The sequence below is a fragment of the Bufo bufo genome, chromosome 9 (assembly GCF_905171765.1).
Source record: "Bufo bufo chromosome 9, aBufBuf1.1, whole genome shotgun sequence".
Lineage (NCBI taxonomy): Eukaryota > Metazoa > Chordata > Amphibia > Anura > Bufonidae > Bufo > Bufo bufo.
Window position 1 is genome coordinate 5,430,832 of NC_053397.1, and position 26,676 is coordinate 5,457,507.

Genomic DNA, 26,676 nt, shown 5'->3' on the forward strand with positions numbered 1-26,676 from the left:
TCTGGTTCTGCTGGGGCAGTATATTGTGCTGCACTGTGGTATCTGGTTCTGCTGGGGCAGTATATTGTGCTGCACTGTGGTATCTGGTTCTGCTGGGGCGATATATTGTGCTGCACTGTGGTATCTGGTTCTGCTGGGGCGGTATATTGTGCTGCACTGTGGTAACTGGTTCTGCTGGGGCGGTATATTGTGCTGCACTGTGGTAACTGGTTCTGCTGGGGCGGTATATTGTGCTGCACTGTGGTAACTGGTTCTGCTGGGGCGGTATATTGTGCTGCACTGTGGTATCTGGTTCTGCTGGGGCGGTATATTGTGCTGCACTGTGGTAACTGGTTCTGCTGGGGCGGTATATTGTGCTGCACTGTGGTAACTGGTTCTGCTGGGGCGGTATATTGTGCTGCACTGTGGTATCTGGTTCTGCTGGGGCAGTATATTGTGCTGCACTGTGGTATCTGGTTCTGCTGGGGCGGTATATTGTGCTGCACTGTGGTATCTGGCTCTGCTGTGGCAGTATATTGTGCTGCACTGTGGTATCTGGTTCTGCTGGGGCAGTACATTGTGCTGCACTGTGGTATCTGGTTCTGCTGGGGCAGTATATTGTGCTGCACTGTGGTAACTGGTTCTGCTGGGGCAGTACATTGTGCTGCACTGTGGTAACTGGTTCTGCTGGGGCAGTATATTGTGCTGCACTCTGGTATCTGGTTCTGCTGGGGCGGTATATTGTGCTGCACTGTGGTATCTGGTTCTGCTGGGGCGGTATATTGTGCTGTACTGTGGTATCTGGTTCTGCTGGGGCGGTATATTGTGCTGCACTGTGGTAACTGGTTCTGCTGGGGCGGTATATTGTGCTGCACTGTGGTAACTGGTTCTGCTGGGGCGGTATATTGTGCTGCACTGTGGTATCTGGTTCTGCTGGGGCAGTATATTGTGCTGCACTGTGGTATCTGGTTCTGCTGGGGCAGTATATTGTGCTGCACTGTGGTATCTGGTTCTGCTGGGGCGGTATATTGTGCTGCACTGTGGTATCTGGCTCTGCTGTGGCAGTATATTGTGCTGCACTGTGGTATCTGGTTCTGCTGGGGCAGTACATTGTGCTGCACTGTGGTATCTGGTTCTGCTGGGGCAGTATATTGTGCTGCACTGTGGTAACTGGTTCTGCTGGGGCAGTACATTGTGCTGCACTGTGGTAACTGGTTCTGCTGGGGCAGTATATTGTGCTGCACTCTGGTATCTGGTTCTGCTGGGGCGGTATATTGTGCTGCACTGTGGTATCTGGTTCTGCTGGGGCAGTACATTGTGCTGCACTGTGGTATTTGGCTCTGCCTATCTGTGTTGACCCGCCTTCTGTCAATTGGGACCCAACTACATAATGGGGCCACTTTTCGTTTTTTTCCAGGGCCACTTTAAGTCTCCAGTCCGCCCCGGCTGAGCGCAGACAATCTGATCCTCAGGATAAATGTGGATTCTGAACAGAAAAGCAACAGAGTAAAGATTTCTCATCAGTAATGGACTACGTGCAGTTTCTTCCTACAGTAACATGTACATACGTGATGCATGTAACTATGTGTATAAACATCACATATATGTGACGGGCGAGGTTCCTATCTGCATAGAAGCAGTGCCAGATCTGTCACCTATCTGACGGACACTAATCGTAATAATAATAATCTTTATTTCTATAGCGCCATCATATTCCGCGGCGCTTTACAATCAGAAACTTAAATAGACATCACAGAATTACAGGATAATATACAACTGGAACACTAGGAGTGAGGGCCCTGCTCCCAAGAGCTTACAATCTGTGAGGAGATAGGGATGACACAAAAGATACAATGTATTGTTTTATATAGCGGGCTGGCCTTCTTTGTACTAAATAGAGCGGTGCAGATGAGTTTTTAAGGCTTGTTTGAAGCTAAGGAAGCTGGGAATTGACCTGATTGTCTGGGGAAGTGTATTCCAGAGAGCTGGTGCAGCTCGAGAGAAGTCTTGACGACGGCTTGTGAAAGGTTCAGATTATGGAGGATGTTAAGGTTAGATCATTGGCAGAATGGAGAGTGAAGGATAGTCGACAGAAATGAGGAGGAGATGTACGAGGTGCATCACTGTGGAGAGTACAGGTAGGATGGTAGACAGAGATGAGGGAGGAGATGTAGGAGGTGCAGCACTGTGGAGAGTACAGGTAGGATGGTAGACAGAGATGAGGAGGAGATGTAGGAGGTGCAGCACTGTGGAGAGTACAGGTAGGATGGTAGACAGAGATGAGGAAGGAGATGTAGGGGGTACAGCACTGTGGAGAGTACAGGTAGGATGGTAGACAGAGATGAGGAGGAGATGTAGGAGGTGCAGCACTGTGGAGAGCACAGGTAGGATGGTAGACAGAGATGAGGAGGAGATGTAGGAGGTGCAGCACTGTGGAGAGTACAGGTAGGATGGTAGACAGAGATGAGGAGGAGATGTAGGGGGTGCAGCACTGTGGAGAGTACAGGTAGGATGGTAGACAGAGATGAGGAGGAGATGTAGGAGTGCAGCACTGTGGAGAGCATGGGTAGGATGGTAGACAGAGATGAGGAGGAGATGTAGGAGGTGCAGCACTGTGGAGAGCACAGGTAGGATGGTAGACAGAGATGAGGAGGAGATGTAGGGGTGCAGCACTGTGGAGAGTACAGGTAGGATGGTAGACAGAGATGAGGAGGAGATGTAGGAGGTGCAGCACTGTGGAGAGTACAGGTAGGATGGTAGACAGAGATGAGGAGGAGATGTAGGGGGTGCAGCACTGTGGAGAGCACAGGTAGGATGGTAGACAGAGATGAGGGAGGAGATGTAGGAGGTGCAGCACTGTGGAGAGTACAGGTAGGATGGTAGACAGAGATGAGGAGGAGATGTAGGGGGTGCAGCACTGTGGAGAGTACAGGTAGGATGGTAGACAGATGAGGAGGAGATGTAGGAGGTGCAGCACTGTGGAGAGCACAGGTAGGATGGTAGACAGAGATGAGGGAGGAGATGTAGGGAGTGCAGCACTGTGGAGAGTACAGGTAGGATGGTAGACAGAGCTGAGGAGGAGATGTAGGAGGTGCAGCACTGTGGAGAGTACAGGTAGGATGGTAGACAGAGATGAGGAGGAGATGTAGGAGGTGCAGCACTGTGGAGAGCACAGGTAGGATGGTAGACAGAGATGAGGAGGAGATGTAGGGGGTGCAGCACTGTGGAGAGCACAGGTAGGATGGTAGACAGAGATGAGGAGGAGATGTAGGAGGTGCAGCACTGTGGAGAGCACAGGTAGGATGGTAGACAGAGATGAGGAGGAGATGTAGGGAGTGCAGCACTGTGGAGAGTACAGGTAGGATGGTAGACAGAGATGAGGAGGAGATGTAGGGGGTGCAGCACTGTGGAGAGCACAGGTAGGATGGTAGACAGAGATGAGGAGGAGATGTAGGAGGTGCAGCACTGTGGAGAGCACAGGTAGGATGGTAGACAGAGATGAGGAGGAGATGTAGGAGGTGCAGCACTGTGGAGAGTACAGGTAGGATGGTAGACAGAGATGAGGAGGAGATGTAGGAGGTGCAGCACTGTGGAGAGTACAGGTAGGATGGTAGACAGAGATGAGGAGGAGATGTAGGGGGTGCAGCACTGTGGAGAGTACAGGTAGGATGGTAGACAGAGATAAGGAGGAGATGTAGGAGGTGCAGCACTGTGGAGAGCACAGGTAGGATGGTAGACAGAGATGAGGGAGGAGATGTAGGAGGTGCAGCACTGTGGAGAGTACAGGTAGGATGGTAGACAGAGATGAGGAGGAGATGTAGGGGGTGCAGCACTGTGGAGAGTACAGGTAGGATGGTAGACAGATGAGGAGGAGATGTAGGAGGTGCAGCACTGTGGAGAGCACAGGTAGGATGGTAGACAGAGATGAGGGAGGAGATGTAGGGAGTGCAGCACTGTAGAGAGCACAGGTAGGATGGTAGACAGAGATGAGGAGGAGATGTAGGAGGTGCAGCACTGTGGAGAGCACAGGTAGGATGGTAGACAGAGATGAGGAGGAGATGTAGGAGGTGCAGCACTGTGGAGAGTACAGGTAGGATGGTAGACAGAGATGAGGAGGAGATGTAGGGGGTGCAGCACTGTGGAGAGTACAGGTAGGATGGTAGACAGATGAGGAGGAGATGTAGGAGGTGCAGCACTGTGGAGAGCACAGGTAGGATGGTAGACAGAGATGAGGGAGGAGATGTAGGGAGTGCAGCACTGTAGAGAGCACAGGTAGGATGGTAGACAGAGATGAGGAGGAGATGTAGGAGGTGCAGCACTGTGGAGAGCACAGGTAGGATGGTAGACAGAGATGAGGAGGAGATGTAGGGGGTACAGCACTGTGGAGAGTACAGGTAGGATGGTAGACAGAGATGAGGAGGAGATGTAGGGGGTGCAGCACTGTGGAGAGCACAGGTAGGATGGTAGACAGAGATGAGGGAGGAGATGTAGGGAGTGCAGCACTGTGGAGAGTACAGGTAGGATGGTAGACAGAGCAGAGGAGGAGATGTAGGAGGTGCAGCACTGTGGAGAGTACAGGTAGGATGGTAGACAGAGATGAGGAGGAGATGTAGGGGTGCAGCACTGTGGAGAGTACAGGTAGGATGGTAGACAGAGATGAGGAGGAGATGTAGGAGGTGCAGCACTGTGGAGAGTACAGGTAGGATGGTAGACAGAGATGAGGAGGAGATGTAGGGGGTGCAGCACTGTGGAGAGCACAGGTAGGATGGTAGACAGAGATGAGGGAGGAGATGTAGGAGGTGCAGCACTGTGGAGAGCACAGGTAGGATGGTAGACAGAGATGAGGAGGAGATGTAGGAGGTGCAGCACTGTGGAGAGCACAGGTAGGATGGTAGACAGAGATGAGGGAGGAGATGTAGGAGGTGCAGCACTGTGGAGAGTACAGGTAGGATGGTAGACAGAGATGAGGAGGAGATGTAGGAGGTGCAGCACTGTGGAGAGTACAGGTAGGATGGTAGACAGAGATGAGGAGGAGATGTAGGAGGTGCAGCACTGTGGAGAGTACAGGTAGGATGGTAGACAGAGATGAGGAGGAGATGTAGGAGGTGCAGCACTGTGGAGAGCACAGGTAGGATGGTAGACAGATATGAGGAGGAGATGTGGGAGGTGCAGCACTGTGGAGAGCACAGGTAGGATGGTAGACAGATAAGGAGGAGATGTAGGAGGTGCAGCACTGTGGAGAGTACAGGTAGGATGGTAGACAGATATGAGGAGGAGATGTAGGAGGAGCAGCACTGTGGAGAGCACAGGTAGGATGGTAGACAGAGATGAGGAGGAGATGTAGGAGGTGCAGCACTGTGGAGAGTACAGGTAGGATGGTAGACAGAGATAAGGAGGAGATGTAGGGGGTGCAGCACTGTGGAGAGTACAGGTAGGATGGTAGACAGAGATGAGGAGGAGATGTAGGAGGTGCAGCACTGTGGAGAGCACAGGTAGGATGGTAGACAGAGATGAGGAGGAGATGTAGGAGGTGCAGCACTGTGGAGAGCACAGGTAGGATGGTAGACAGAGATGAGGGAGGAGATGTAGGAGGTGCAGCACTGTGGAGAGCACGGGTAGGATGGTAGACAGATGAGGAGGAGATGTAGGGGGAGCAGCACTGTGGAGAGCACAGGTAGGATGGTAGACAGAGATGAGGAGGAGATGTAGAGGTGCAGCACTGTGGAGAGCACAGGTAGGATGGTAGACAGAGATGAGGAGGAGATGTAGGAGGTGCAGCACTGTGGAGAGCACAGGTAGGATGGTAGACAGAGATGAGGAGGAGATGTAGGAGGTGCAGCACTGTGGAGAGTACAGGTAGGATGGTAGACAGAGATGAGGAGGAGATGTAGGAGGTGCAGCACTGTGGAGAGCACAGGTAGGATGGTAGACAGATATGAGGAGGAGATGTGGGAGGTGCAGCACTGTGGAGAGCACAGGTAGGATGGTAGACAGAGATGAGGAGGAGATGTAGGAGGTGCAGCACTGTGGAGAGCACAGGTAGGATGGTAGACAGAGATGAGGGAGGAGATGTAGGGGGTGCAGCACTGTGGAGAGTACGGGTAGGAGGTAGACAGAGATGAGGAGGAGATGTAGGAGGTGCAGCACTGTGGAGAGCACAGGTAGGATGGTAGACAGAGATGAGGAGGAGATGTAGGAGGTGCAGCACTGTGGAGAGCACAGGTAGGATGGTAGACAGAGATGAGGAGGAGATGTAGGGGGTGCAGCACTGTGGAGAGCACAGGTAGGATGGTAGACAGAGATGAGGAGGAGATGTAGGGGGTGCAGCACTGTGGAGAGTACAGGTAGGATGGTAGACAGAGATGAGGAGGAGATGTAGGGGGTGCAGCACTGTGGAGAGTACAGGTAGGATGGTAGACAGAGATGAGGAGGAGATGTAGGAGGTGCAGCACTGTGGAGAGTACAAGTAGGATGGTAGACAGAGATGAGGGAGGAGATGTAGGAGGTGCAGCACTGTAGAGAGTACAGGTAGGATGGTAGACAGAGATGAGGAGGAGATGTAGGAGGTGCAGCACTGTGGAGAGCACGGGTAGGATGGTAGACAGAGATGAGGAGGAGATGTAGGAGGTGCAGCAGCACTGTGGAGAGTACAGGTAGGATGGTAGACAGAGATGAGGAGGAGATGTAGGGGGGCAGCACTGTGGAGAGTACAGGTAGGATGGTAGACAGAGATGAGGAGGAGATGTAGGAGGTGCAGCACTGTGGAGAGCACAGGTAGGATGGTAGACAGAGATGAGGGAGGAGATGTAGGAGGTGCAGCACTGTGGAAAGTACAGGTAGGATGGTAGACAGAGATGAGGAGGAGATGTAGGAGGTGCAGCACTGTGGAGAGCACAGGTAGGATGGTAGACAGAGATGAGGAGGAGATGTAGGGGTGCAGCACTGTGGAGAGTACAGGTAGGATGGTAGACAGAGATGAGGAGGAGATGTAGGAGGTGCAGCACTGTGGAGAGCACAGGTAGGATGGTAGACAGATATGAGGAGGAGATGTAGGAGGTGCAGCACTGTGGAGAGCACAGGTAGGATGGTAGACAGAGATGAGGAGGAGATGTAGGAGGTGCAGCACTGTGGAGAGTACAGGTAGGATGGTAGACAGAGATGAGGAGGAGATGTAGAGGTGCAGCACTGTGGAGAGTACAGGTAGGATGGTAGACAGAGATGAGGAGGAGATGTAGGAGGTGCAGCACTGTGGAGAGCACAGGTAGGATGGTAGACAGAGATGAGGAGGAGATGTAGGAGGTGCAGCACTGTGGAGAGCACAGGTAGGATGGTAGACAGAGATGAGGAGGAGATGTAGGAGGTGCAGCACTGTGGAGAGCACAGGTAGGATGGTAGACGGAGATGAGGGAGGAGATGTAGGGGGTGCAGCACTGTGGAGAGTACAGGTAGGATGGTAGACAGAGATGAGGAGATGTAGTGGGTGCAGCACTGTGGAGAGCACAGGTAGGATGGTAGACAGAGATGAGGAGGAGATGTAGGAGGTGCAGCACTGTGGAGAGTACAAGTAGGATGGTAGACAGAGATGAGGGAGGAGATGTAGGAGGTGCAGCACTGTGGAGAGTACAGGTAGGATGGTAGACAAAGATGAGGAGGAGATGTAGGAGGTGCAGCACTGTGGAGAGCACATGTAGGATGGTAGACAGATATGAGGAGGAGATGTAGGAGGTGCAGCACTGTGGAGAGCACAGGTAGGATGGTAGACAGAGATGAGGAGGAGATGTAGGAGGTGCAGCACTGTGGAGAGCACATGTAGGATGGTAGACAGATATGAGGAGGAGATGTAGGAGGTGCAGCACTGTGGAGAGTACAGGTAGGATGGTAGACAGAGATGAGGAGGAGATGTAGGAGGTGCAGCACTGTGGAGAGCACATGTAGGATGGTAGACAGATATGAGGAGGAGATGTAGGAGGTGCAGCACTGTGGAGAGCACAGGTAGGATGGTAGACAGAGATGAGGAGGAGATGTAGGAGGTGCAGCACTGTGGAGAGTACAGGTAGGATGGTAGACAGAGATGAGGAGGAGATGTAGGGGGTGCAGCACTGTGGAGAGTACAGGTAGGATGGTAGACAGAGATGAGGAGGAGATGTAGGAGGTGCAGCACTGTGGAGAGCACAGGTAGGATGGTAGACAGAGATGAGGGAGGAGATGTAGGAGGTGCAGCACTGTGGAGAGCACGGGTAGGATGGTAGACAGAGATGAGAAGGAGATGTAGGAGGTGCAGCACTGTGGAGAGCACGGGTAGGATGGTAGACAGAGATGAGGAGGAGATGTAGGAGGTGCAGCACTGTGGAGAGCACAGGTAGGATGGTAGACAGAGATGAGGAGGAGATGTAGGAGGTGCAGCACTGTGGAGAGCACAGGTAGGATGGTAGACAGAGATGAGGAGGAGATGTAGGAGGTGCAGCACTGTGGAGAGCACAGGTAGGATGGTAGACAGAGATGAGGAGGAGATGTAGGGGGTGCAGCACTGTGGAGAGTACAGGTAGGATGGTAGACAGAGATGAGGAGGAGATGTAGGAGGTGCAGCACTGTGGAGAGTACAGGTAGGATGGTAGACAGAGATGAGGAGGAGATGTAGAAGGTGCAGCACTGTGGACAGCACAGGTAGGATGGTAGACAGATGAGGAGGAGATGTAGGAGGTGCAGCACTGTGGAGAGCACAGGTAGGATGGTAGACAGAGATGAGGAGGAGATGTAGGAGGTGCAGCACTGTGGAGAGCACAGGTAGGATGGTAGACAGAGATGAGGAGGAGATGTAGGGGGTGCAGCACTGTGGAGAGTACAGGTAGGATGGTAGACAGAGATGAGGAGGAGATGTAGGGGGTGCAGCACTGTGGAGAGCACAGGTAGGATGGTAGACAGAGATGAGGAGGAGAGGTAGGAGGTGCAGCACTGTGGAGAGTACAGGTAGGATAGTAGACAGAGATGAGGAGGAGATGTATGAGGTGCAGCACTGTGGAGAGTACAGGTAGGATGGTAGACAGAGATGAGGAGGAGATGTAGGGAGTGCAGCACTGTGGAGAGCAGGGGTAGGATGGTAGACAGAGATGAGGAGGAGATGTAGGGGTGCAGCACTGTGGAGAGTACAGGTAGGATGGTAGACAGAGATGAGGAGGAGATGTAGGGGGTGCAGCACTGTGGAGAGCACAGGTAGGATGGTAGACAGAGATGAGGAGGAGATGTAGGAGGTGCAGCACTGTGGAGAGCACAGGTAGGATGGTAGACAGAGATGAGGAGGAGATGTAGGAGGTGCAGCACTGTGGAGAGTACAAGTAGGATGGTAGACAGAGATGAGGAGGAGATGTAGGAGGTGCAGCACTGTGGAGAGTACAGGTAGGATGGTAGACAGTGATGAGGAGGAGATGTAGGGGGTGCAGCACTGTGGAGAGCACAGGTAGGATGGTAGACAGTGATGAGGAGGAGATGTAGGGGGTGCAGCACTGTGGAGAGTACGGGTAGGATGGTAGACAGAGATGAGGAGGAGATGTAGGAGGTGCAGCACTGTGGAGAGCACAGGTAGGATGGTAGACAGAGATGAGGAGGAGATGTAGGAGGTGCAGCACTGTGGCGAGCACAGGTAGGATGGTAGACAGAGATGAGGAGGAGATGTAGGAGGTGCAGCACTGTGGAGAGTACAGGTAGGATGGTAGACAGAGATGAGGAGGAGATGTAGGAGGTGCAGCACTGTGGAGAGCACAGGTAGGATGGTAGACAGAGATGAGGAGGAGATGTAGGAGGTGCAGCACTGTGGCGAGCACAGGTAGGATGGTAGACAGAGATGAGGAGGAGATGTAGGAGGTGCAGCACTGTGGAGAGTACAGGTAGGATGGTAGACAGAGATGAGGGAGGAGATGTAGGAGGTGCAGCACTGTGGAGAGTACAGGTAGGATGGTAGACAGAGATGAGGAGGAGATGTAGGAGGTGCAGCACTGTGGAGAGTACAAGTAGGATGGTAGACAGAGATGAGGAGGAGATGTAGGAGGTGCAGCACTGTGGAGAGTACAGGTAGGATGGTAGACAGATATGAGGAGGAGATGTAGGAGGTGCAGCACTGTGGAGAGTACAGGTAGGATGGTAGACAGAGATGAGGAGGAGATGTAGGAGGTGCAGCACTGTAGAGAGCACAGGTAGGATGGTAGACAGTGATGAGGAGGAGATGTAGGGGGTGCAGCACTGTGGAGAGCACAGGTAGGATGGTGGACAGAGATGAGGAGGAGATGTAGGAGGTGCAGCACTGTGGAGAGCACAGGTAGGATGGTAGACAGAGATGAGGAGGAGATGTAGGAGGTGCAGCACTGTGGAGAGCACAGGTAGGATGGTAGACAGAGATGAGGAGGAGATGTAGGAGGTGCAGCACTGTGGAGAGTACAGGTAGGATGGTAGACAGAGATGAGGAGGAGATGTAGGAGGTGCAGCACTGTGGAGAGCACAGGTAGGATGGTAGACAGAGATAAGGAGGAGATGTAGGAGGTGCAGCACTGTGGAGAGTACAGGTAGGATGGTAGACAGTGATGAGGAGGAGATGTAGGGGGTGCAGCACTGTGGAGAGTACGGGTAGGATGGTAGCCAGAGATGAGGAGGAGATGTAGGAGGTGCAGCACTGTGGAGAGCACAGGTAGGATGGTAGACAGAGATGAGGAGGAGATGTAGGAGGTGCAGCACTGTGGAGAGTACAGGTAGGATGGTAGACAGAGATGAGGAGGAGATGTAGGAGGTGCAGCACTGTGGGGAGTACAGGTAGGATGGTGGACAGAGATGAGGAGGAGATGTAGGAGGTGCAGCACTGTGGAGAGCACAGGTAGGATGGTAGACAGAGATGAGGAGGAGATGTAGGAGGTGCAGCACTGTGGAGAGCACAGGTAGGATGGTAGACAGAGATGAGGAGGAGATGTAGGAGGTGCAGCACTGTGGAGAGTACAGGTAGGATGGTAGACAGAGATGAGGAGGAGATGTAGGAGGTGCAGCACTGTGGAGAGTACAGGTAGGATGGTAGACAGAGATGAGGAGGAGATGTAGGAGGTGCAGCACTGTGGAGAGCACAGGTAGGATGGTAGACAGAGATGAGGAGGAGATGTAGGAGGTGCAGCACTGTGGAGAGCACAGGTAGGATGGTAGACAGAGATGAGGAGGAGATATAGGGGTGCAGCACTGTGGAGAGTACAGGTAGGATGGTAGACAGAGATGAGGAGGAGATGTAGGGGGTGCAGCACTGTGGAGAGCACAGGTAGGATGGTAGACAGAGATGAGGAGGAGATGTAGGAGGTGCAGCACTGTGGAGAGCACAGGTAGGATGGTAGACAGAGATAAGGAGGAGATGTAGGAGGTGCAGCACTGTGGAGAGTACAGGTAGGATGGTAGACAGAGATGAGGAGGAGATGTAGGAGGTGCAGCACTGTGGAGAGCACGGGTAGGATGGTAGACAGAGATGAGGGAGGAGATGTAGGGGGTGCAGCACTGTGGAGAGCTTTGGGGGTTAACCATATTCTGTGGTGGATGGGCAACCTGCGAAGTGACTGGCACAGAGGCATTGGTGTTGCGGGTAGACAGATAGATGAGCCTGGCTGCTGCATTTAGGACAGACTGAAGAGGCGAGGATTTAGTGAGAGAATGACAGATTAGTGATCAGTTACAGTAGTCAAGACAAGAATGAATCAAAGCAACAACAAGAGTTTTGAACGTTTCTCATTGTAAGAAAAGGGCGGATTATGGAGATGTTCATGAGGTGCAGATGACATGAGTGTGCAAGTGATTGCATATGGGGAAGCAAAGGAAAGATCTGAGTCAAACTTGGCCCTAAGACAGCAGGCCTGGTGGTAGTGCCACACACTGAGATGGAGATATCGGGTTTAGGTAGATGGCGGAAAGACAAGAAGTCCAATTTTTGAGAGATTCTGTTTCAGATATAGAGAGGACAAGATGTAAGAGACAGTGGACAGTCACTGGTGTTCTGAAGTAAGGCAGGGGTGACGTCACGAGTATAATTTAATTAGGTATTATCTGCATAGAGATGGTACTGGAAAAAAAATCTGCTGATGGTCTGTCTGAAAGGGGCTGTGTAGAAAAACTGTGGCTGTACAGACAAAAGTCAGGACCTAGGACTGAACCATAAAGAAGCCCAAAATCAAGAGGTTGAGGAGAAGTAGAGCTAGAAAATAATACAGTAGACTGAAGGAGCTGTCAGAGAGATCGGAGGAAACCAGGACACAGCAGGTCAATAAAGTGGAACATGGTGAGGAGGAGATGGGAGATTAAAGCAGGTCAGTAGTTAGTAGCATAGGTGCTCAAGAGATGTAGTGGGGTTACAATAGAAAGTTGGAGAGACTGAAAAGATGTCAGAAGATAAATAGAGGATAAATATTCTAGTTAGGTGACTAATGACAGCTAATCGCCCAAAAACTGAAAAAACTATGGCTCTTAGACTATAGAGACACTAAAACATTTTTTTTGTTTTAAAAATGAAATCATTGTGTAAAACTTACATAAATAAAAAAAAATGTATACATATTAGGTATCGCCGCGTCCGTGACAACCTGCTCTATAAAATTACCACATGATCTAACCTGTCAGATGAATGTTGTAAATAACAAAAAAAAAGGTGCCAAAAAAGGTATTTCTTGTTGTCTTGCCTCACAAAAAGTGTAATATAGAGCAACCAAAAATCATATGTACCCTAAACTAGTACCAACAAAACTGCCACCCTATCCCGTAGTTTCTAAAATGGGGTAATTTTTTTGGAGTTTCTACTCTTGGGGTGCATCAGGGGGGCTTCAAATGGGACATGGTGTCAAAAAAAACAGTCCAGCAAAATCTGCCTTCCAAAAACCGTATGGCATTCCTTTCCTTCTGCGCCCTGCCGTGTGCCCGTACAGCAGTTTATGACCACATATGGGGTGTTTCTGTAAACTACAGAATCAGGGCCATAAATAATGAGTTTTGTTTGGCTGTTAACCCTTTGTAACTGGAAAAAAAAATATTAAAATGGAAAATCTGCCAAAAAAGTGAAATTTTGAAATTGTATCTCTATTTTCCATTAAATCTTGTGCAACACCTAAAGGGTTAACAAAGTTTGTAAAATCAGTTTTGAATACCTTGAGGGGTGTAGTTTATAGAATGGGGTCATTTTTGGCCGGTTTATATTATGTAAGCCTCGCAAAGTGACTTCAGACCTGTAGTGGTCCCTAAAAATTGGGTTTTTGTAAATTTCAGAAAAATTTCAAGATTTGCTTCTAAACTTCTAAGTCTTGTAACATCCCCAAAAAATAAAATATCATTCCCAAAATAATTCAAACATGAAGTAGACATATGGGGAATGTAAAGTCATCACAATTTTTGGGGGTATTACTATGTATTACAGAAGTAGAGAAACTGAAACTTAGAAATTTGCAAATTTTTAAAAATTTTGGGTAAATTAGGTATTTTTTTATGCAAAAAAATTTTTTTTTTTACTTCATTTTACCAGTGTCATGAAGTACAATAGGTGACGAAAAAACTATCTCAGAACGGCCTGGATAAGTCAAAGCGTTTTAAAGTTATCAGCACTTAAAGTGACACTGGTCAGATTTCCAAAAAATGGCCTGGTCCTTAAGGTGAAATAAGGCTGTGTCCTTAAGGGGTTAAGGATATGCCAGCCACTATACTCTGCCCCAGTGACATCCTCAGGACTCAGAACCCCTTCCTTGGTACACAACACCATGGTAGTGTTGGCTTCCACTTGCTTGTAAGGGTGCAAGTGAGGGTCCCTAGACACCCATCTTAAAGATTTGATAGGTGTAGGATCTGAGTCTTGAAAATGTCTGAATTCCTTGAGGCAGAGGGCATGTAAGTCATGTTGTGTGGCAGACACATTCTCCACTGGGGTATAATGTTGAATTACACCTTTGGCAAAACCCTCCCTCTGGAAACCATACAGATACCACTGTCCCGGTGTGAAGGAGAAGTTCTCGTATGGTTCCAGGATTTTGCCATCCAAACATTCCACCATTAAAAGACCGGGTTTACTAATTGATATGTTGGCCATACCATTATTAACTCCCAGGCCCTCCCCCGAAGCGGCTAAGCCTGGCATTATCATGCTTACCACCAGTGTCACAAGTGGAGATGTGCCATGTTCAGAGGATCTCTAAATGTTTTCTGGCTAGTCAGAACCTTGGCGAGTCTCCCTCCCGTGATCTGTCAATTCAATGTAAATGTAATCAGTATTCATGGATCCACCATTGACCCACCAACCCCCCCTCCCCCTCACCCAACTCTAAGCGAGTACATGTTATTGAGTTGGGGAGGCTTGGGTGGCCTTGGTCTGGTCGATATGGATCCACAAAACTTCCTGCCGTCTACATGATTTTTTCTTGGTTGTCATCGGCCTTTGCACCTTCAACATTGTGTCACCCATTACTTCAAGGACCTGATAGGGTCCTTACCAGTTTGAGTCCCACGAACCGGTCCGACTGAAGATTTTTACCTTCACCAGCTCTCCTACGGAGGGCACGGTGTCTCCCCCTGTAGATACGGTTTGTGCAGCCGTATCGCTGCATGAGGCAATAATTCTTTCAGGTTCTGTTGAACCTGTTGGAGAAACATGTCTCTAGCGATGGCGTTCTTCACTGGTTCTGAAACTAGAGGTTCATTGGGCAGGCATAGTGGCATTTTGCGTCCTTGCGTCCGGTCATGAGTTCAAATGGTGTGATACTGGTAGCCTCGGTAGCTCGGATTCCCATTAGCATGGCTGGCAGAGAGGTTACCCATGAGGAACCCTTCTCCAGTAGCGCTTTGGAAAGTCGTGTCTTAATGGTCCGGTTTATCCGCTCCACGATGCCCGCAGACTGAGGGTGGTAAGGCACATGAAACCTTTGCTTTATGTCTAAAAGACCACAAAGTACTTTAATTTCCTTACCTGTGAAATGGCTTCCTCTATCTGACTCTATCACTCTGGGATACCCCATCGTGACAGAATCTGTTCCCAGAGAACACAGGCAGTAGTTGTAGCTGAATCGTTGACCGTGGGGATGGCTTCTACCCATTTAGAAAAGACATCCACTACCACCTGTGCATAATGACAGTTACCACTTCCTGTTGGTAAAGGTCCGATAAAATCTATTTGTATTGCGGACCATGGACCATCTGCAGGAGGAACTCGCTGCAACACCGGCTTCAGGGCTGACGCCCTTGGGTTAACCTGAGCACATACCAGGCACTGTTGTGTAACTTCCTCTACTGTATTGGACATTCCCGGCCAGTATAATTTGTCTCTCAAGAGAGACAAGAGTTTATCCTGACCAAGGTGTCCAAACAGTTGGTGGTTCAAGCTCATTAGCTCTGCTTGCAGATGCTGCGGAACTGCGGGAAGAGGAAGTTGCTGTTTATCGGTATCGTAACACAGGATCCCTTGCTGTGTTGACCAGGAATGCTGTGGAGATGTAAGTTGTGTCATTAGAAGAGGATCTTTGGCTTGTTCCTCCTCAAATGACACCGGGCCTTTTTCAGGTTGGTACGAACTGCAACCGGTAAGCTGGTAGCGACTCAGTGCCTGTTTCCCGAAGGATCCCAGACACTGCTGCTAGTTTGGCCAATTCATCCGCCTTGTTGTTACCTAGCGTCAAAGGCTCTTCCCTTTTCTGATGCGCAGGGATTTTAATGATGTCTGCTTCCGCCATGTGTGCCATGCCCCATTCCCATAGTTCCTTCCGGACTGACAAATGAGCCAGAGGTTTGTTTTGGCTTTCCACAAATCCTCGTCTTTTCCATGTGTCCAGGTGCAGGGTGAGAGAACAAACTACATATGAACTGTCGCTATATATAGTTTGCTTCCCTGGGGGTTGAAGAAGCAAGGCTTCCTTGACCGCCTCCAGTTCTGCCCGCTGTGCCGACATGTGACCTGGTAACTTGACAAGACTTTAGGTACCTGTGGTCTCATCCAGTACAGCAAAACCCGTCACATAAGTCCCATCCATATAGAATGGAGAGCCATCAACAAAGATGACTCTGTCTTCTGGATGTCTATCGGTCCTGAACATTTGTGGCGCATTGATATGCACTGGTTGGCCACAGTCATGTTCGGTTCCTGTCATGTTCAGTAACTGGGACAGAACATACTTTGCCTTGTGGTTCACCTGCAGACTCCGGCCACTGAGATCCATAATCCACCTCCCGAAGCTCTGTTGGGAGACTCCAGGGAGTGTATCACGGAGCAAGAGGGCCAATGAAGAGTGTTGAGTCTGCAAGGTGAGGGGCCTGAAGCCTACAATATGCTTGGTGGTTTTGACGGCATAGTTTATGGCTGCCAGTTGTTTGGCACACTCATCGAACCCTCGTTCAACAGGCGAAAGTAACCTGGAGAAGTATCCCAGCGGTCTAGTGTAATACCTCTTCCTGTGCATCAGACCAACATTTGATTGAAGGGTCTTCTCCTCGGAGGAATTCATAGAGGGGTTTGACTTTGGCAGTGAAATCCTCTATGAACTCCCTCATGAAGTTGGCGACTCCGAGGAATTTTCTCAAATCCTGTAGAGTGCCCGGCCTAGGTAACTTTACCATGGCTTCCACTCTGGCTGCCACGATTCCTTTGGCTCCAAGAGATATTTGGACCCCAAGGAAAGTCACCTCTGTTCTGGACAAATTTGCCTTGTGGGGACTCAACTTGAGTCCTGACCTGGCCAGGAGTCCCAATAGCTCTTTCAACAGAACCAAGTGTTCTTCTATGGTTTCTATGTGTAAGAGCAAGTCGTACACATATTGCGGAAGACATTCCGGCCGTGAAAACACACTCAAAACGGCCGCCAATGCCTGTTGAAAATACGTGGGACTACTGTGGAACCCCTGGGGGAGTACACCGAACATGTACTGTTTGTCCCCCACTGTAAAGGCAAATTTGTACCTGCAGTTTTCGGTGAGTTCAATTGAAAAGAACCCATTGGCGACATCTATGGTCGAGAATATGCGACTTTTGCCGCTTATTCTGAACATGATGTTGGGAGTCTGTGCCACCACTGGAGCGGCCATTGGGGTGTATTTGTTAAGGACTCGGAGGTCTATGGTGAGCCTCCATGCATTGGTGTCCTTCTTGTTTACTGGCCAGAGGGCATTGTTGCATTTAGAATTGCCCTCTATGACCAGACCCCTAGTTTTCTATTCCTGGACGGTGTCCAAAATTGAATGGGTGGCTTCTGGCGGAAAGCGGTATTGGCGTTGAGGTGGAGGGTCGGGACCTCGTATGTCCACCTGAACTCCAATCAGTCTGCCACAACCGTTTTTGCTCTGGGCCCACAGATCGGGGTACTCATACACAATAGGCTCGAGGTCTGGATTATGCGAGATCTCAGGCCATTTGTGTTCGAGTACTTCAGTAGAGTTATCTACTGTTGGCAATGGTGGTCCCAGAAACTGGCGTTGGATGACAAACACCTTGGATTGTCTGGGACCCTTCCATACAATACCATTTGCCAGATCTAGGATCCACCCATTTTGTGTCATCACGTCGGTTCCAATAATGTTGTCAGAACCGGGGTAATACCATTGGGATCCTAAGGGTCGTGTGACTGGTAATCTGGACGATTACTTCTTCTATTCTGTGGGCCCTCACCCCCCCTTGTTGGTGATCAAATCCGATCACCACACACTGAGGGCTGTTGGGATGTAAATCATGTTTGACATTGGTAATGGAAATTTCCGCACCAGTGTCAAGCATGATTTCAGCATCCCGATTCTTTATTTTGGCTTTTATGTGGGGTCTCCCTGAAGAATCCAGTATAATGGGACATACTGGTGCCAGATCTTTAGGGATCCCTGATCTTCAATAAATTTCTACCAGACTCCCCGTAGGTACCTGTGAGGTACATACTGCCACTTGTGGGGTCTTGCTATGGACCGTTGGTGTGGATTCCGGGGATTCCACACCCCTTACCGAACGCGCTGGAACATTCACCACAGCCACACATTTTGGTGTCTGGACCTGTGAATGTCCCAGATTTTTATCAACATATTCCCCCACTGATTTGGCATAATTAGGTTTCATCTTGAAACCGTTATTATTGCCCGTTCTGTCAGGATTTGTCCGGTTATTACGTGGCCATTGTGGACAATTCCTCTTTATGTGCCCGTATTGTAAACACAGGAAGCATCGAATGCTTCCTGTCCTTTCCAATGGCGGGGCTGTGGGGCGAACAGCTGAATGAACCTTTGTGTGCTGTACCCGTTCATCCTGAGATGAATCGTGTACCGGCGCACGCTCCGTCACTTTGACGGATTTCTTATTGAGCAGTGTATCCTGTCTGCACTGCTCAATAATCATAGCCGCATCCGTGAGGGATGGCTCCCTAGCTGCACTCAACCGGATTGCAGTGTCAAGGTATGGGAATTTCTCCACAAACATACGTATCATACCCTGTGGAATTCCAATACCGTGATCTTTCGTAACCCTTCTGTACATTGCTTCAAACCGACTACACATAGACAGAGGTTCGTCATGTATAGTGGGTTTGAACTTGGACAGGATATCTGGAGTGACGTCCCAATGGCCCGTTGCCAGTCTCATGAGTATGGAGAGACGTTCCTCCTTGTCATAAAACTGTCCATTCATGGGTTGCGTCCTCCCCGTTACCTCATACCTTTGGTTTAGGTGTGTAGGTAACCATAACTTTAATAACTCCATGCGATATTCGGGAGCCACTGAATACTTGTTACAGTGACCCTCGAAGATATCACATGAAGTAAACGGATCTACACTGGGATCGTATTTTGGGATCTCTTTGCAGATCCGTAAGAGGAAGTTTATCCTTTCTATACTGGAATGGTTAGGATAAAAGTCTTCCTGTCTTTCCGGATGCGTTGGCGGATTGGGAGTGGTAAATGGCCAACCACTTTCCTCTCCCCAATTGTTATCCTGATCCTGGAAGCGGCTGCTATACCTGTTCTCCCTGGTTTTTGGGTGAAAGGTAGCGTCCGTTCCACCTGTCCCCTAGTGTCTACTGCGTCGGATGTTTGATCCGTGGGAGACCTTGGCGCCATCGCCGCTGTCTCCCCCTGTGCCATTCCCGAAACACAAACCTGTTTCGTGGGCAACATGCAGTTAGCACCAGGCCGTGACAGATTCGAAATGACCTGCTGTAAATCCACAATGGTTTGCGTTTTCGCAGCCAGGTCCTCTCGAAGTTGAACAATCATGGTATCCGTAGATACTGCATTGTTCCTAAACTGATTTATCTCAGGGTACAGTCTGAGCAGTTCCTTGTCCGAGAGTCTAGACTCTAACACGCAGATCTCCCTGCCCCTCTCGACCGTACACTGGGACTTCTCTTGTAGTTGTGTTTGTAATGTGTGTAACTGTTTAATGTTCTCAACACAACAATTGCAGTGGAAGTTTGCCGTGTTGGAAACTTCCTCTGCCTTTGTTGTGCTGTTAAGTGTTTCAAGATGTTCTGGCTTCCAAATGGTATCCTCAAAGGTGTGAACCAATTTGGCTAACATTTGGAGCCGTTTTTTATTTTTTTTTAACACACTATGATTATAACAGATTTTATCATGAGCATATGCCTGGTCCAATAAAGTGGACCATAGCAGCTCAGTGGATTTGTACGTGGTGGGGATGATGGGGTTGTATGTGCTATGTTTGCTGAGGAGTTGCAGTGTGGAGAAGTTCACTTCACTTTCTGACGAGAGGCCATCTTCTTTGGTGCCGTTGTTTGTTGTCCTGATTTGCTGCGTGGAGGAGGTCCTTCAATATTCGGAACGCCTTCTCCCGACCAGCCAGACGACTTCTGTTCAGCTTCAATGATGATGGTTCTCTCCTCAGTGGTGTATGTGACGACTTCTCTCCAGTGTTCAGTGGGCGTGTAAGGGAATCAGAAAATACTTAATACACAAATCAGAAAGATTTAAATTCTCTGCTGTAGATTTTGGCCCGTGCCTAGCTCCGATTGAAATATCGCTTTCTATCCGAATTATCAGGCCCTGGACGCTCAGAAACCACTGACCACGTCTCTCTTGCTGACTAATTCACAAAAAGCCAAACACGGACACAAATTCCTAGCAGTGGGCCTGGCTCGCCAATGTTAAAGGAAGTATTAATTATTGAAATTTATGGCAATCTCAATAATTAATATTCATAAATAGGCGTGAGTCGTCTAGTGATGCCTCCGCCTATTTATACCTAATTAATCAAACAATACTGATTACCTTACTCTACACCGAACTACCTGCGGCTATCGCTGCGGCGCCTACTACAACAAAAAGACTACACAGTGTGCTTAAATAAAAGGTATTTATTAACACACTACACGTTACAGTCTAATTTTTGCTTATAACCATATATATCTATATCAATGGAATAGATATATATACAGGGTGGGCCATTTATATGGATACACCTTAATAAAATGGGAATGGTTTTTGATATTAACTTCCTGTTTGTGGCACATTAGTATATGTGAGGGGGGAAACTTTTCAAGATGGGTGGTGACCATGGTGGCCATTTTGAAGTCGGCCATTTTGAATCCAACTTTTGTTTTTTCAATAGGAAGAGGGTCATGTGACACATCAAACTTATTGGGAATTTCACAAGAAAAACAATGGTGTGCTTGGTTTTAACGTAACTTTATTCTTTCATGAGTTATTTACAAGTTTCTGACCACTTATAAAATGTGTTCAATGTGCTGCCCATTGTGTTGGATTGTCAATGCAACCCTCTTCTCCCACTCTTCACACACTGATAGCCACACCGCAGGAGAAATGCTAGCACAGGCTTCCAGTATCCATAGTTTCAGGTGCTGCACGTCTCGTATCTTCACAGCATAGACGATTGCCTTCAGATGATACGAGATGTGCAGCACCTGAAACTACGGATACTGGAAGCCTGTGCTAGCATTTCTCCTGCGGTGTTGCTATCAGTGTGTGAAGAGTGGGAGAAGAGGGTTGCATTGACAATCCAACACAATGGGCAGCACATTGAACACATTTTATAAGTGGTCAGAAACTTGTAAATAACTCATGAAAGAATAAAGTTACGTTAAAACCAAGCACACCATTGTTTTTCTTCTGAAATTCCCAATACGTTTGATGTGTCACATGACCCTCTTCCTATTGAAAAAACTAAAGTTGGATTCAAAATGGCCGACTTCAAAATGGCCGCCATGGTCACCACCCATCTTGAAAAGTTTCCCCTCTCACATATACTAATGTGCCACAAACAGGAAGTTAATATCACCAACCATTCCCATTTTATTAAGGTGTATCCATAGAAATGGCCCACCCTGTATATTTATAGCAGCACACAGCAATATAATATAATCACACTGCAACAACACACTAATACGGTCCGAACTACGCTCACACAATCCCAAGTCCTCCCCAGAATCTAACTACAATGTAATAGCAGCCCACCCAACCTGGCTATATACTGACCCTCCGGGGAATAAAGGGTAAATACAATACAGGGCAGCAGGGGAAGGGTTAACTGAGGGTTAGCACTGCAAGGATCAGAGCAATGCAGTGCAGGGGTTAATGCTGCAGGAGGTCAGCAGCAGGGGTAAATACTGACTGCAAGAGTTCAGCAGCCAGGGTTAGGGGATGGTTGGTGGAGCAGGGGTTAATGCAGGGGTTCGTTGGTGGTATAGGGAATGCAGGGGTTAATGCAGGGGGAATGCAGGGGTAATGCAGAATGCAGGGGTTATTGTTGGTGGTATAGGGAAAAAGGGGTTAAATGCAGGGGAATCGCTGGTAGTATAGGGTTATAGGGAATATGGGGACCAAAGGGTTAATCGTTGGTGGTATAGGGATGTCAGGGGTTAAATATATTCAGCCAATATAATGCTCGTTGTCCAGGGGTGCTCGTTCTTCTAGGGGATGATCCTCTTGATTCGGCTGCACGGCTCGAAACTCAAGAGCGCAGTGCCGCCAGACTATTTAAGTCCGGCGGCGCTCGCTCCCAAGCAGCCTAGAGATGGTGACAAAGGGCAGAGGATCTTTATTGATCCTCTGCCCTTTGAAGAGGCCAAAACTGGACACAATTGTCCAGTTGTCGGTCTCTCCCCCCCCCCCCCCCCCCCCCCCACCCCACAGCAGGCACCTTTCAGAGGGGGGGGGGGGAGCAATTATGGGAGCTACTGGCCACATTTAACTGCACATATATATTTATAGATACTTGGGGCACATCTATAAATATATATAGATATATAAAACTGGGGGATAAGTATACATATATATATATATACTTATAGATGTTTGGGGCACATCCATAAATATATATACCATACATCAATAAGCCCCCCTACATATATACATTATACACATAGAGATGTATGCTGACCAGGGGGCATACATACCTCTCTATCTATACACCCATCCCCAGACAGGATTATGAAAAAGGGTAAATATATATGCATATATGTAAGGGCATATATATATTAAAATCTAACCCTTCCCTCAGATTCCCCAACTACTCTGCCAACACAACTTATTGGTAACACCATTTTTTTTTATTCTCGCCTTGATATTTTACATAGGGACAAACATTAACAAAATGACCCCCTTTACCACAAAAAAAACCTGTCACTTTTTAGCCCTGAAGTTCTTATCACCAGGGTCTGGAGAGACCCGTCCCAATTTCATGGGTTCCTCTCCAGACATGGGCTCAGGTGTCTCAGTACCCCGAGTGTCCGCGTGGACCGACCTCCCTTCAGGTAATACGTCCCGAGAGAATGGAGTCTTGCACCTTTCCCTCAGACGTCTATCCATTCGCACCGCAAGAGACATGGCGGCCTCTAATGACACAGGGAGTGCTAGGGCATCTTTTAGTCTCTCAGAAAGCCCCTGACAGAGCGGACTCCGGAGGGCCACTCCACTCAGAATCAGTTGCCCACCTCCTGAATTCAGAGCAGTAGGACTCAGCAGACCGATTTCCCTGATGCAAGCCGCACAACATAGATTCCGCCAGAGAAACTCGGTCTGGGTCGTCATAAATAAGTCCCAAGGCTCTGAAAAAACCATCCACCGACCGGAGGGATTGGGATCCGGTCGGCAAATAAAAAAAGGCCCAGGATTGAGCGTCACCTTTCAATAAAGAAATAACGAACCCCACCTTTTGACTCTCGTCACCAGAGGAGTGAAGGTGTAAGCGAAAAGAAAGTTTTCAACAAAGTTGTCATTTCCTCCGGCAAATCGGTCCGGGAGGGCGATCTTAGGTTCAGAGCAGGTCTGGAGCCCACTGGCGGAGACAGATGCCTGACACCTTGCAACAGATTCACGGAGGTCTGCTACCTCCAGCGACAACCCCTGCATACGATCCACCAGTGCAGAGACAGGACCCAACACAGAGCAGTAACGGTATTCGGCGGCTGATAATGTCACGGGAAGTACGGGGAAGGAAGGACAACCAAAGGGAACCGCAACAACAGACTAGGCCCCAAACCTAGGGAATAAAGAGGTCACCGCCGAGCATTCCCTGATACTCACCCTAAGCTGCTAACAACATGTGCAAATCTCAATGGTAGAAATGCACAGGAACCTGAGACTGCTGAAACACTGCACCAAACCCTCAGCTTAGGGAACAGGGAAAGAGGCAACCGGCTCCTTCCAAACTGAAACAGACACACCAAGAAAAGGGAAAGGACTTAGCTAGAGAGGTAACTGGAACAGCAGAACCACCACACAAGTGCGGTATGCCAGATCTTGCAGGGGAATTATGTGTGAGGTCACGGTGTGAGCAGTAGGTGGGCCGAGGTAAGTACAGTTCTGGTTACTCACGGTTACGTCGTCCCTGGGCAGGCTCGCATAAGAGAAGAGGAGAACGGCACAAGGATTCTCGGGGGCACACTCTGGTGTAAGGGACAAGGCCAGATGGTGGCTCGAGGTGCCCTTGATGGTCTGTATTAATGTGCCAGTGGCAAGGTCCCTTGTAGTCGTGACCCCAGTACCTTTTGTGGAGGTACAACCATTTACTGTAGTGTTACTTCAGGAACTTGAGGCTGAGACAAGAAGGATGAAATCCAGGGTGGAACTTTACTGATGATGACTCCTGGTAACAGTACATCCAAAGTATTAAACAGTCTCTAGATACAGTCCGGCATGAACACAATCTCCTATGTATATGGGGAAAGGGAAATGCAAGTCCTCAGTGAAGTCCAGGCTCGTGTAATAGATAAGAAGCTACTGCTCAGACTGGGCTGCTGATAATGGAAGTCTGACACTGGTCCTAATCCTTGGTTAAAGCTGCTTTTCTGAATCCTGGAACTTCTACTCCAATGTTGTTCTGACAGTCGGCCGGACTGTCCTCAGGATTTACACTGGAGATGTGGATGCTTCATGCTGTCTCCTGCACCTGGTACAAAGGTGCCTAATAAGTCTACAGGTAATGGCTATCTTGCTAATCCTTTGTCTTGAATAAAACGTGGTATTCCCTTAGATACTCGGCTGCTTGCAGCTTAGACATTGGTCACCCTGGAAGAGTGATCTATAGCAGTGGATGGATCACCTTTAGGTAGAATAGTTGCAGGCCTTAACCCTGGACTGTGGAGCCGACAGGGACAGATCAGAGAGGCTGGGAATGGCCTCCCTCCAGGTGTTCAGCTACATGGCTGCTGCTTTCTGACTAAGCTCATGAGAGAACTGGACTGTTCTCAGCTCTACTCTGCACTGAACTGGATTGAACTGCCTAACTAGGTCTGAGCTAAGCTATATATATCTATATACACACTGACACTGCCCCATCTTGTGGAGAAACAAGGGTAGTGCATCCTGACTAGGCCTGTGTAAAGGAGCTTGCATGTAGAATCACATTGTGACATGGGAGAATATGACAGGAGATAAAATACAAAATGCAGGCATATTACATGACAATAAAACATGATAAAAGCACATTTGCGGTGCCCACGGTCACGTAGTGGGACACCACACAAGCAGAGCACTCCACAGAAGAGCTATCAGCCGCAGGGAAACAAGTGAGAGGTGGAACATATAACGAGCCACCTGACTGATAATGAGCAGCATCTGCGAAGGGGTGGAAACCTGTCAGCAACAATGAAAACAAGAGAGATCTGTCAGATAGACTCCTGAGTCTTCCGTCTATTTGAACTTCTAAGATCTCTCCCAGGGCCGGCGGTGACAGTACCTTATGAAATATTGAAAATTGTTCAGAATTTCAACAGAGACTATATTAGTAAGTGTCATATACTCATCTCACAAACATGTTGGTCAGCAGTAAGCAGAAAGTGTCCAACCCCTTTAACTTCTGTAGTGATGGAAGAGCAGGAACACCAGAGACGACCTCACACCAGCTCTGCCAAACCCGAATGAAACTATCTACCGCACAGTCAGAAGGGTGGGGCAACACTAAATAGGGTAGAGTAATGAGTGCTAAGCTACACCTGAAACAGGGGATGAGGTCACAAACACACACTGAATAAAGAGTAATCAAAGAGGCTGTTAGATGTCAGGAGATCAAGGAGACTGAGTGTGGAGGAATCTGTCACAGAAGGGACCGTGACAGCAGGAAGGAAGAGATGACAAGACTGAGCAGAGGTGAAAGAATGGTACATGACAGACACAATGACTATGATGAGTCTGTTGGGTATCTGACATGGTGTCCATCCTTATTTCTATTTTTCAGAAATTTGATGGAATTGGCTATAAAGCTCCGACACGTCTGAAGCTCACTCTACTGTACAAACCTGAGGGCAAAAAAATGTGAAATATATTTGTCGATGTCTTTATCCTCTTCCGTCCGGCACCCACTGCGGATTTCATATTTGTTGAAACTGACAAACACCTACAATATTGTGTGTCTGTGAGCAGCACCCGCTGATAATGGGGGGTCTTCTCGTGACCCCCAGTGATTACCTGTAGTCCCCTCTTCAGCTGGAAGCCTCCTGTACAGATATTCCACTCCATGCTCATGTTGTATCTTCTGTTTTCAGGTCCCAAACTGGACACAAGACGTTCTCTTCACGTCACCTCAGGAGGATCATCTCTGGAGTCCAGATCGTTCCTCCGATGGCTGCCATGTTCTGGGCTTTACTTTCCCTGGAAATTCTATGCAGTAATGGGGGGCAATCATCTGAGGAACAGCCCCCAAAACAAGAGCTGGAGATTGCTGGGTTTTTTGTAGTTGATGTTGGATGCTATGTATCCAAAGAATTGGCGAAAAAAAGTCCAAACCTTTATGAGAGCCTGCAGCTGATGGAGGCCATGAGGTTCGCTACGGAAGAAATGAATAAAGAACTTAAAGAGATAAAACTCATCCCCAACATCAGGTTCTTCTGTAAACGCATACGAAGATATGAAGCAATAGAAATGATCAAATCCAAAACAATAGCGGCAGTCATTGAAATTGAAGATGATTATATATCTGATCAGGTACGATGGTCAGACTTCACAAATTGAGAAATGTACATGTGTTTTTTTAAAGGGGTGCTCCACTTTCGATAATCCCGTTTTGTTACCTGGGTAATCGTAAATTAGATGAAATCTGTGTGGGAATCCAACAAGTTTTCAGTCTTCCTGCAGCGCCCCCACAGGGGAAATAAAGAATTACAGAGGTCTATTTGAAAGCAATTGACTGCCTTTGCACAGACATAGTAACATTCTTTGTAAAGCTGAATAAAGACATCCGTCCATCCAATGCAGCCTCCAAAGTTAATCCAGAGGAAGGCAGAA